Here is a 12336-nt window from a genome sequence, read left to right on the forward strand (position 1 = left end):
CCACTAGATTAAAATCAGTAGATGATAAACTATTAAATATAAATTTCTTTTCCTAAATCTGTTCAAAGATGATACTCCTCTTCCCAGCCCCCACTTCTTTTCCTTTTTTTTTTCTGCTTCGAACATAAGATGACTTTTATTCCTCTGTCCCTCTTCAGAAATGGCTGATCCCCTAGTATCCAGAAATTATTGAAGGACCCCCTCAATTCTTTGAAAAACTGCAATATTATTTTCAATTTTGCCATTTACTCCACCACAGCTCAATCATTTCAAGGTCTCCTTATTTGCATGGAAGGAATGGCTGAAAGTAATTAATAAGGACTCTTTGAAAACTTTTGATGACAAGTTTGTTGAGAAATATAAATATGGAAGCTGCTATCATTTATTTTTCTAAAAATCATTGCCATGAAAAGAGTGAAAAACCTCATTTTTCCCCAGAAACTTTGCTTTTAGATTGAAAAATGAAAATTGATTACAAGGCAAGTCAACATGAACACAGTGTGTACCAGATGAGGTTTCCACATGACAACAGAAGAGGCAGATTAGGGAGAAATAAGGGACAGACATCAAAGTTTAAACTGCAAAGCCTTTTGGGGTTATCTGAAAACAATGTCAAATTTTATTTTGTGACTCTGGAAAAATGGTAGCTGATAAATATAATTTACTGTCACTACTTAAGTCAGTTGTGATGATCAAGATGTTTCCTTATTCTTTATTCTGGGACTTATGGGCAAGCAAGATCATCTGCAGGGTAAAGAACTGCACCACGAGTGTTAGGAGACCAGGTTCTACTCCTGTGTCTGCCACACTGACGATGTAACTGCAGGAGGACTCCAAACCTCTGAGTCTCACCAGCCTTAGAGTAGAAAGGTGTAGGAAGACCACAGCACTAGGAAAACACATGGGTTACTGAAAAAAAAGTCACCATCTTCTATTGCTTTCCCAGGCCATCAGCAGAGAGCTGGATTGGAAGTGGAGCAACTGGAACTGAAACCAGCACCAGTATGGAATGCCAGCACTGCAGACGGTGGCTTTACCCACTACACCACAGCACCAACCCCTGTATGTATTTCCTTATCACAACTGAGAACTCTAGAGAATGTTAAAAGTGCCACATTTAAATGTACATTAGCACTTTAAGCTTCTTTGATATTCTACCTTCAGGAATAATAATAATAATAAAAAAAAAACCTTCTAACTCAGTTATAAAAACATTCTCTAGAAGGCTGACAACAAGAGTAACAGGTAACCTAACATAGAGATGCCCATAGCTTTGGGGAAACTGAGCTCCCATCCCCATGGCATTGCTCCTGTGGAGACTGTGGTCCTCTCCAGGATCTGCAGTGTCTCAACAGTTGCTTACATATGAGGATTGTGCAGCCAAGAGAGAACTTTGTTAGGCATATGGCATTGCGTACTCAGTCTTCATGGATTAGAAGGAAGGGGAGACACGTTCCTTGAAGGTGTCATTTCCTGTGCTTAAGGATGATCTGTGTACCCCTCAAATATTGCCACCAAAATGCTGTGTCGGTGATGGCCCTCAAAGTTAGAGGTTTTCCAAAACTCATTGATTTTAAGGATATATGGCTTATCTTGTGGGGTGGCTGATTCAGGCTGTTTGATGGGATAGTACAGCTGGACTTTACTGGGGCAGTCTGTTGCATGCCTTTTTGTGCTAGAGTCCTGGCTAAAGGAGTGGAACCTTACTGTGGTCAGCTCTTCTCACAGTAATGACAGTGGTGCAAGACAGCAAGACCAATTACACAGAAAACTTGGTCACATTCTAGATGCTTCCTTCACTAACATCTTCTTGGTCAAGACTCACATAGCCAAATCCTTCATCAAGGGACAGAGATAAGAGTCTTCTCATGGAGGTGGGGGATGAAAGAGGACAAGCTTTGAGTTCTATTCCACCCCAACCTAAGTGGCATCAGTTCCTTATTCCTGTTGTGACAAATCACTGCAAATTTAGTGACTTAACATGAATTTATCATCTTATGGTTCAAGATGTCAAAAGTGCAAAGTCACTCTCACTGGGTTCAAGTTGAGATGCTGGATGGCTGGTTCTTTCTGGAAGTTGTATAGGATGATCTATTTCCTTATTTTTAAGCTTCAGAGACACACACATTTGTTGGCTCTTGCATTTTCTCCGTGTTCAGAATCAACACTGTAACATCTTCAGAACTCTGCCCCTTTCTCAATTCTGTTTTCTCATCACATCTGCTAATAATCTGGCCTCCTTTTTGTAAGGATATTTGTGATTGCATGGGATCTACCTGGGTTATATCACTCTACGTTTTAAGATCTTTAATTTAATCACATCTGCAAGGAATATTTTGTCTTTTAAAGTAATATAGACACAGCTTCCAGGGATATGGACATCTTTGAGGCAACCATGATTTAGCCTACTTTACTAACATATAGTGATCCATTGGAGACCATTACCCAGTTGAAAACTGAGTCTGGCTTGAACTCAACCAATACTTCTTACAAATAAAGCTCCATTGGTTGGAAATTTGCTGAGTGAGTAGGAAATGGAAGAATGCTTTGCATAGGCCGCCTTCCTTTGATTTTCTCAAAAAAGTTCATAGAAAAATGGAATTTAAAAGATCAGTTTATTTTGTTGTAAACAAAATTGAAATTCACGCATATGAGTATGTATGCCAGAATACATACTCAAGAGACACATAATGACATTTCAGTATATGAAAAATTACATATTTTATAGATTATATTGCCTAGTGATGTTGTAGTCACCTGTTTGTGTAAGCACATTTGTGGTTTGCAAAACACCAAAAGTATCTAACAGTGCATTTTTCAGAACATGTCCCAGTGTTAAAGGATGCACCACTCCATGTAATCATTAAAAAATTGTGTCTTACATGCCTGAAGCCAAGTATCAGATTTTAATCCATAATATTGATAGTCCCATTATTTACATGATGCTATGATCTTCATTACTTATTTAGCAGTAACTGACATATTTTATTAAATAGTTTCCATAAATACCATCTTTGGTTTATATTCACAAGAAAATTGAGATATAAATATTAATTCAAAGGCAAGCTAAAATAGAAGTAAATGACACAGAAATAACACAATTAAAATATATTATACACATGATACAATCCCAATAGTTAATTTTGGCTTTGACTGTCTGTGCCTCTAGGGTCTTTTCCACGAAGTCTTTGCCGGTGCTGATATCTTGCAGGGTTTCTCGAATGTTCTCTAATAATTTGATGGTGTCGGGTCGTAGATTTAGGTCTTTAATCCATGTTGAGTGGATTTTTGTGTAAGGTGTAAGGTAGAGATCTTGCTTCATACTTCTGCAAATGGAAATCCAGTTTTCCCAGCACCATTTATTGAATAGACTGTCCTTGCTCCAGGAATTGGTTTTAGATCCTTGATCAAATATAAGTTGATGTAGATGTTTGGGTTAATTTCTGGTGTTTCTATTCTGTTCCATTGGTCTATCCATCTGTTTCTGTACCAATACCATGCTGTTTTGATTACAACTGCCCTGTACTATGTCCTGGTATTGTGATGCCTCCGGCTTTGTTTCTGTTGTACAAAATTGCTTTAGCTATTTGAGGTCTCCTGCGTCTCCATATGAATTTCAGCATCATTTTTTCTAGATCAGAGAAGAATATCTTTGGTATCTTGATTGGTATCGAACTGAATCTATAAATTGCTTTTGGGAGAATGGACATTTTGATGATGTTGATTCTTCCAATCCATGAGCATGGAAGATTTTTCCATTTTTGGTATCCTCTTCTATTTCTTTCTTTAAGATTTTGTAATTCTCATCATAGAGATCTTTAACGTCCTTGGAATTGAGAAGTTTCTGTACTGCAAAAGAAACAGTCAGGCAAGTGAAGAGGCAACCGATAGAATTGGAAAAAAATATTTGCAAGCTATGCTACAGATAAAGGATTAATAACAAGAATCTACAAAAAGATCAGGAAACTCCACAACAACAAACAAACAACCCACTTGAGCCATGGGCCAAGGACCTCAATAGACATTTTTCAAAAGAGAAAATCCAAATGTCCAACAGGCACAAATACCATATGTTCTCCCTGATTGGTGACAACTAACCAAGCACCAAAAAGGAAACCTGTTAAAGTGAAATGAACACTATGAGAAACGGTGACTTGATCAGCCCTTGCCCTGACTGTTAATGAACAACTTAATACGTTATCCCTCTTAGTATTTTTTTTGTTTGTTCTACTTAATACTTTTGGTTGAATACTGTAATCAATACACAGCTATTCTCAAGTGTTGAAATAAGAAGGGAATAAGAGAGGGAAGAGATGTGCAATTCGGGACATGCTCAAGCTGACTTGCCTCAAACGGTAGAGTTAGAAACATACCAGGGGATTCCAATTCAATCCCATCAAGGTGGCATGTACCAATGTCATCTCACTAGTCCTGGTGATCAATTTCTGTTCACAATTGATCATAATGATAGGACTAAGATCCAAAGGGATCACATAAACAAGACTAGTGTCTGCAAATACTAGCTGATAGAATAAAAAACGGAGAGAACGATCCAACATGGGAAGTGAGATACACAGCAGATCCATAGAATGGCAGATGTCCTAAACAGCACTCTGGCCTCAGAATCAGCCCTTAAGGCATGAGGATCTGGCTGAAAAGCCCATGAGAGTATTACAGGCATGGAAATCCAAAAAACAAACAAACAAACAAACAAAAAACCTAAATGAAATATCTCCGCGAGTGAGATCCCAGTGAAAAGAACAGGTCATCAAAGAAGGAGGTACCTTTCTCTGAAGGGAGGAGAGAACTTCCACTTTGACTATAACCTTGTCTAAATATGATCGGATTTGGCGAACTCAAAAGGCTTCCATAGAGCCTCAGATGATTACTGATGCCATAAACAAGAGTGTCAATTTGTTAAGTCAACAACAGGAGTCACTGTGCACTTACTCCTCATGTAGGATCTCTGTCCGTAATGTGCTGTACATTGTGATTTAATGCTATAACTATTTAATGATTTAATCAGTACTCAAATAGTATTTTTCACTTTGTGTTTCTATGTGGATGCAAACTGTTGAAATCTTTACTTAATATATACTAAACTGATCTTCTGTATATAAAGAGAATTGAAAATGAATCTTGATGTGAATGGAAGAGGAGAGGGAGCAGGAAAGGAGAGTGTTGCGGGTGGGAGGGAAGTTATGGGGGGGGAACCATTATAATCCATAAGCTGTACTTTGGAAATTTATATTCATTAAATGAAAGTTAAAAAACTGTATTGTACACATGAATTTATAAATTCAAAGGCTTGTTAGAATAATCTAAAAGACAAACAAAAGTTAAACCAATATAAATGTTAATTTCTGGTTGAAATATATTTTATGGAAAAAGAAGTGTGCGTAGTATATTTGTGAATATTTTTCCTAAATAAAACCAATGAACTCATAAAATATGACGTCTGTGAACTATTAGAGAAACCATCTCATAGGTTTTTCTGTCTCATTGTTTTTTTAGTAAACTGTAGATTTTATTCTTATTTAATAAATAATCTAGTAAGACTACACTATGTTAAGTGACAGAATCGAGATAAATCTTCTATATTTCTCTCTGTCCTGCTTCATAAAGGACCTGGCCTATTCATTAACCAGGGTGTCCCCAATGGATTAACCTTCATGTGCTCTGTGAAATGAAGTCTCCAAAATTCATGATAGTTGCTGCACCTACAACTTACACTTTCCCATTTTAATTATTTCCTTGAGGTCTGTTTTAGGTCTGTAGACTTTGATTAATAGGTTCAGTTTTTGACTTAGACATAGATATAGACCATAAGTAAGAATAAAATAACTTGACTAATAAAACTCAAGATGCCAATATGGCATGGTTTAGAGAATATCATGTTTTTTGTGATTCTTTTCAACTTTAGGTCTTTATGATACTAAAAACAAAAGCTTATTTGTGATTCTTTTTTTCCTGTAGCCCTCTGGAGAAGGAGATATTGGACAAGATGAATAATGACCTATAAAGCCATCAGAAGAGCCACATCTGATCTCATCCCCAAGACTATGTACTCTGCAATTCATGTATCAGATAGAATTCATAGCCTAGGATTTTGCCAAGAGAGAAAAAGTCAAAGGTAACAAAAATCCTAATAGGATGATTTACCCATTGCATAATTAAGTCTATAGCTATTTATTTCAAAACTTTATTATGACGGTAAAGGAAAAGCACATATTCACCATTGTTAAAATATTCATGATATCTGAGGTGTCTGTAGGTATTCAGAATTAGTGATTTAATCTGTAAAGCAATATGGATGTGGGGCCGAGTTTGCATGCTAATCTATAGAGGGATTTGTTTGATACATATTTCTTTTTTGGCATAGAGAATTAGTACAGGTCATTATCAAAGGTTGTTTGAATTAGTTATAACTTAAGAAATTATAGGCCCTTGAAGTCTATTCATAGGGAATAATTTGTATAAATGTTTCTATGTACTATGGGAGCTTATGTAGAGTGAAATTTGGTGTGTTATGAAAACTTACACTTAGCTGTGCCTATTGACATGATGATGAAACTGGTATTAGTTATATATATGAACACACATGCACACACACACACAAAAGTAATACAAACTGATTACATGATGGTACTAGGTAGCTCACTGAAGGGAAATCTGGAGAATATGTTTAAAAAGTGGCACTATACAGGAAATGCACAAACAACTGCTTAATTAGTAATTTCATCAGGACACTGTAGCTGAAATAATTGTGCTACTTTCTGAGCTTGCATAGCTCTATAAATTCAAAATCCCAGGAGATATTGATTAAGCCTAATTTATGTGTCTATTATTTACCTAGAGAGGGCATCACCATGATTGTTCCTAGAAGTTAGTTCGAGACTGGGCTGTATATGGTTGTGGTGGTGGTTTAGGGGTGCTGGAAGGAAATCACAGTCTATTGATCAAAGTAGGAATAGGCTGTGGTGTGTGATGTCACTAAGATTTATTTATTCTGTAAGTCTATAAGAGGACATAACTTAAATTTTTATTACTTTCCCAGGTAGATTTGAAAATGCAAGAAATGTAGATTACCTAGATCTAGAGGCACTATTTACTTGTTTAATATTATAAAAGTGCTTTAACACTACAGAACTAAGAAAGGCCAACATCACAAGCTGCCCTTAGAGGTATTAGGTAGGGGTATCTCTGAATTATTAACCTAGAGTGGAGAACTCTTGAACCTGGAGATGTTCCTGGAGATAATGTGGCCAAGCAATTAGAAATTTATCAGAAGAGAGGACGTTTGTAATATCCAGATAGCTGGGGCATATTTCAGAGCTCTGGACAGGATGTTCTACTTTCGAATGTCTTATTATGCAAGGTCTCTGTTCTGACTCATCTTAGCTGTTATATTTGCCAACGCCTGTGCTGAGAGCACTGCGGCAGCTTTCTGCACATTTGCTCCTCAGTGGGAAGGGAAGAGGTTATCCTGCAGGACAGAGCACCGTAATTCATCTCCAGATAGAGCCTTGGCATTAGAACTCCAGAAACGCAGAGCAGCAGAACCTCGGGCCAGCTACGGAGACTCTGAAGTGCAACTTCAGCTTGGTTAAATTCTTGGTGGAGAATATGGCATAAGAAAAAGGGTTATGGTTGTATAACAATGATTATCTTTGGTTTCAAAACATTTACTTACAAAATGATCTTCAGGGGCATGTAATCACTGTGAAATTACAGAGTGCAACTTTCCAATCAAGCTGTGTATGATCATCAAAGCAAAGGCAGAAGTAAAGTCAGTTCAGTTTATAGCTGGGACCCACACTTGTAGGAAAAGACCAGATTCCAGTAGTAGCTTATCTTCCGATAACTCCAAGTTGACAGTAAAATCATGAAACTTCCATGTGCCCCAGTTTCATTAGCTACAAAACCCACACAACTGTCTGTGATCTAGTTAAGAAAATCTTTGCAGGGAAGTTTTCTTAGTCTTTTTCCTCTGAATAAGTTACCATGAAAAGACTTAATAGCAGTTAGTAGGTGCTCTTGGCCCACAAATTAAGGTATATTATTTTCTCTGATGCTGTGGCATACTTTTTTTTTTTTTTAATTTGAAAAGGAAGGAAGGAAAGAGGATGAGAGGTAGAGATAGAGAGAGAGAGATCTCCCAAATGCTAGTTCACTCTGCAAAGGCCCACACAAGTCAGGCCTGGCCTAAGCCAAAGCCAGTGGTGTGGAGCTCAATTCAGATTTGTCACATGGGTGGCAGGAACCCACATACTTGAATGGTCACCACTACTTCTAAGGGTGCATTAGCAGGAACCTGTACTTGGGACCAGAGTGATGACATGATCCTGGGCCTTCCCTTAGGAGATGCAGAACCAATAGGTCAAATCCCCATCCCTGTAATGTAACTTACAGTAAGCACTTTGTAATTGGCTTCTCTCTTTTAATTTTTTTTAAAGATTTACTTAATTATTTGAAAGACAGAGTTACAGAGAGGCAGAGGCAGAGGCAGAGAGGGAGGGGGAGAGAGAGAGAGAGAGAGAGAGAGAGATATTCCATCCACTGGTTTACTTCCCAAATGGTTGCAACTGCCGGAGCTGGAGCTGTGCCAATCCAAATCCAGGAGCCAGGACCTTCTTCTGAGTTTCCCAGGTGGATGCAGGGGCCCAAAGACTTGGACCGTGTTCTACTACTTTCCCAGGCCATAGCAGAGAGTTGGATCAGAATTAGAGCAGCCGGGACCCAAAATGGTGCCATTATGGAATGCAAAGGCAACGGCTTTATCCACTATGCAACCACTATGCCACAGCACTGGCCTCTGTGTATTTGTTGCTAAGTATTTGTTGCCTGTGATGCCTGGTGCATAGAATATTCCTTATTAGTATATTTTAATAATAAAATAATAACAGCAGCCATCATCACTTGTGAGTTTTACTATATTATGTCAGATAATATGATATTTGTGTGAATTATTTTATTTACTCCTGAAAACAATTGCACAACCATTTGCTGAGATGTTATGATCTTCAATCTTAGAGACGGGAAAATTGAGCCTTGGAGATGTATGCAGGTTTCAAACCCACTTCTGTTTGATTCCAGAGTCTTTGCTTTTGGCCACTGTTATGGTCAAGAATCATAAAGCCTGTATTTCTTATGTTGAAATCTCAACCTTCAAGACTTCTGAATGTATCCATATTTGGAGACAAGGCCTTTCAAGGGGAAATTGAGTTAAAATGAAGTCATTAGGGTGGGTCCTAATCCAATGCAACTGTTGGACTTGGGTACAGAGGAAAGACCAAAGTGGCCACCTGCAAACCAAAAGGAAAGTTCTCAGAAGAAACAGCCCTGCCCACCTTTTGATCTTGGCCTGCAGCCTCCAGAATTGTGAGAAAATTAATTTCTGCTATTTAAATCAACCAGCCTGTGGTATCTGTTGTGGTAGTCCTAGGAGACTAATCACCACTGTTATATATTGTCAACTCATCAGAGAACTCTGTGGGCTGGAAATCCTTAGCTGACCTGAGGCAATCATCAGACTAAAGATAAATAATTCCAGTTCTTTTCCCCACCATTAACCATAGAAGCTTCTTATCTTTCCTGTGGTAAATTTCCTCCGTGCTCAGCAAATATTCACTCCCCTCGTCTCCATGGTAGGAATATATCTCCCTGTCCCACTGAAGGGTATTCAGTCATGTGACATATCTTAGCTACCGAAGTATTGGCAGATGGAAGCCAAAGAGAAACATATCTGTACACTAACCTTGCTTTTCTTGCCCTTGAACTTTGGAACTCAGAAGAAACACAGGTATAACTAAACCAACCACATATTCCTGCCTGAAGCGGGCGTCCATTCTGGCTCAGCAAAGTTTCACTTGACTCCCAGACCTTTGGAATAATGGCTTTTATTTCTAAGTTCCTACTATTTTTGAAGATTTATTTATTTATCTGAAATGTGGAGTTACAAAGAAGGGGAGGGGCGAGGAGGTGAAGGAGGGAGGGATGGAGAGAGGGAGAGAGAGAGAGAGAGAGAGAGAGATCATATATCCACTGGTTTACTCCCCAGATGGCTGCAGTGGCCAGGACTGGGCCAGGATGAAACTCGGTTTCTGCAGTTCCGTCTGGATTTCCCGCATGAGGAGCAGGGGCCAAAGCACTTAAGCCATCTCTTGCTGCTTTCCCAGGTGAACTCTCAGGGAGCTGGATCAGAAGTGGAGCAGCCAGAACTTCAACTGGCACTCATAACAGATGCTGATATCTCAAGTGGTGGCTTAACCTGGAATACCATAACACTAGCCCCTATGTTTCTGATATTCAAGGTGGGTATTACTTTGTGTGTGTGGGGGGCATGCTTGTTGTGGCAATCACGGATGCAAATCTATGACCATTTTATTCTGTGATATCTATTAGCATGTTATGTCTATGTCAGATCACGTAATGAAAATCATCATCACTTTACTTTGTTTGACTTGTGAAAACCTCATAACACACCAAGCTTCCTCCAAATATTTGTTGCATATATTGATATTCATTTCACTGAGCTTGAAGGTTTACTGATCTAGAATCTCTTTCTAAAGGGAAGTATGGACAGAGGCAACATCTAAAGATCAAATCAGAGAATGACTTCTTAATAGCTGTTAATCAGTGAACATAGGATCCGGCCTGCTGGAAAAAGACATTGAAGAGGGAGGAAAATATAGAGTCAGGGGCCCCAGAACAACACCAAAGACAAACTCTATGTTGTTTTTGTCTGATATCGACCATGATCTATTTGTAACATGGCCTTAACCTGAGAACAACTAAATATGCAAAGACAACATCATGAATTGTTAAATTTTATGATTTATATATATATATGTGTGTGTGTGTGTGTATTTTATAGCACATTCTATGGTTTGAATTGTTTTCCATACCACGTGCAATGAAACTTTAAGTTTTGAACCACATAATGTGATCTTATTTGGATATATGTCACTGCAGATATGATTAGTTAAATTAAAATGAAGTAATATTGGAGTGAAATGGTCCTTTAGTCCAGTATGACTAAAAACCATGCCATTCAAAAAAGAGAGATGTACACAGGGAGAATACCACACACACAAGCCATGAATTGCCTGCAATTTAGAAATTACCAGCAACCCTCCAGAAGCTGAAAGGCATGAAACGATTTCTCCTCCATGGCCCTCAGAAGGAATCAAACCCACCAGCACTTTGATCTCAGACTTCTAGATCCTAGAAGTGTCATGAAATAAATTTCTGTTGAGTAAACCCCCCATTACTGGTATTTTGTAACAGCAGCCCTATAAAACTAGAACAGGAAAGAAATGAACTGACTTCTGCTGCATGTAATAACATGGATTATTTTATTATTCATATTTTTGAGTGGGTGAAGGTAGACACTAAGAACACACTATAAAACATCATTTGCATAAATTTCACATTGAAATATAATCAGTTTACTGTGCTTTCTTTTAGGGTAGTGGGAGAGTATATGGAATAAGCTATAGGGAGCTTTTTTGGGTACTCTTATATTCTATTTCTGACTGTGCAGTTTTTTTTTTTTTTAACAGGCAGAGTGGACAGTGAGAGAGAGACAGAATGAAAGGTCTTCCTTTGCCGTTGGTTCACCCTCCAATGGCTGCCGTGGCCGGCGTGCTGTGGCCGGCACACCGCGCTGATCTGATGGCAGGAGCCAGGTGCTTCTCCTGGTCTCCCATGGGGTGCAGGGCCCAAGCACTTGGGCCATCCTCCACTGCACTCCCTGGCCACAGCAGAAGCTGTCCTGGAAGAGGGGCAACTGGGACAGAATCCGGCACCCCTACCAGGACTAGAACCTGGTGTGCCGGCGCCGCAAGGCGGAGGATTAGCCTATTGAGCCGCGGCTCTGGCCCTGACTGTGCAGTTTTTACCTAGGTGTGCTTAGCTTAAGTATTTTATTGAGCTGTGTTTTTTGATCTGTATGTTTATGTATACGCATAGTGATTTTTTAATACTGATGGGGAGATATAATGGGGGAACAGCTTGAAAATAGAGGATTGAAAAACAGCATAGCTGAGAAGTAGAGACAGCTAAGTAGAGGTAAGCATCTCTGAGCATAGGGAAGTATTTGGCTTAGGTAGGAAGAGAGGCACTTCTATATTGCTGGAAAGACACTAGATACAATATATTGGAGTAGAAGTCGCAAAAATCATTCAGCTACCACTTCATTGAAATTCTTTTCTTTCCTTTATCTCAAGTAAAAATGAAGTTGAGTATCTCAAAAGTATTGCTTCTGGCAAGCCTTTTCACATTTTTAAAAATTTATTTAAAACGTCATCTATTTCTCTGGCAAAGTCAGGGAGC

General features: G+C 38.7%; 1 pseudogene; it reads right to left on the reverse strand.

Annotated features, from left to right (window-relative positions):
• LOC127494006 (heterogeneous nuclear ribonucleoprotein A1 pseudogene) overlaps window positions 1-9848 on the reverse strand; it is a 139715-nt pseudogene extending 129867 nt beyond the window's left edge.
• Between the last annotated feature and the right edge of the window lie 2488 nt (window positions 9849-12336).

This window comes from Oryctolagus cuniculus, chromosome 4 (assembly GCF_051225735.1).
Source record: "Oryctolagus cuniculus isolate XC-2025 breed Fujian yellow rabbit chromosome 4, ASM5122573v1, whole genome shotgun sequence".
Classification (NCBI taxonomy): domain Eukaryota; kingdom Metazoa; phylum Chordata; class Mammalia; order Lagomorpha; family Leporidae; genus Oryctolagus; species Oryctolagus cuniculus.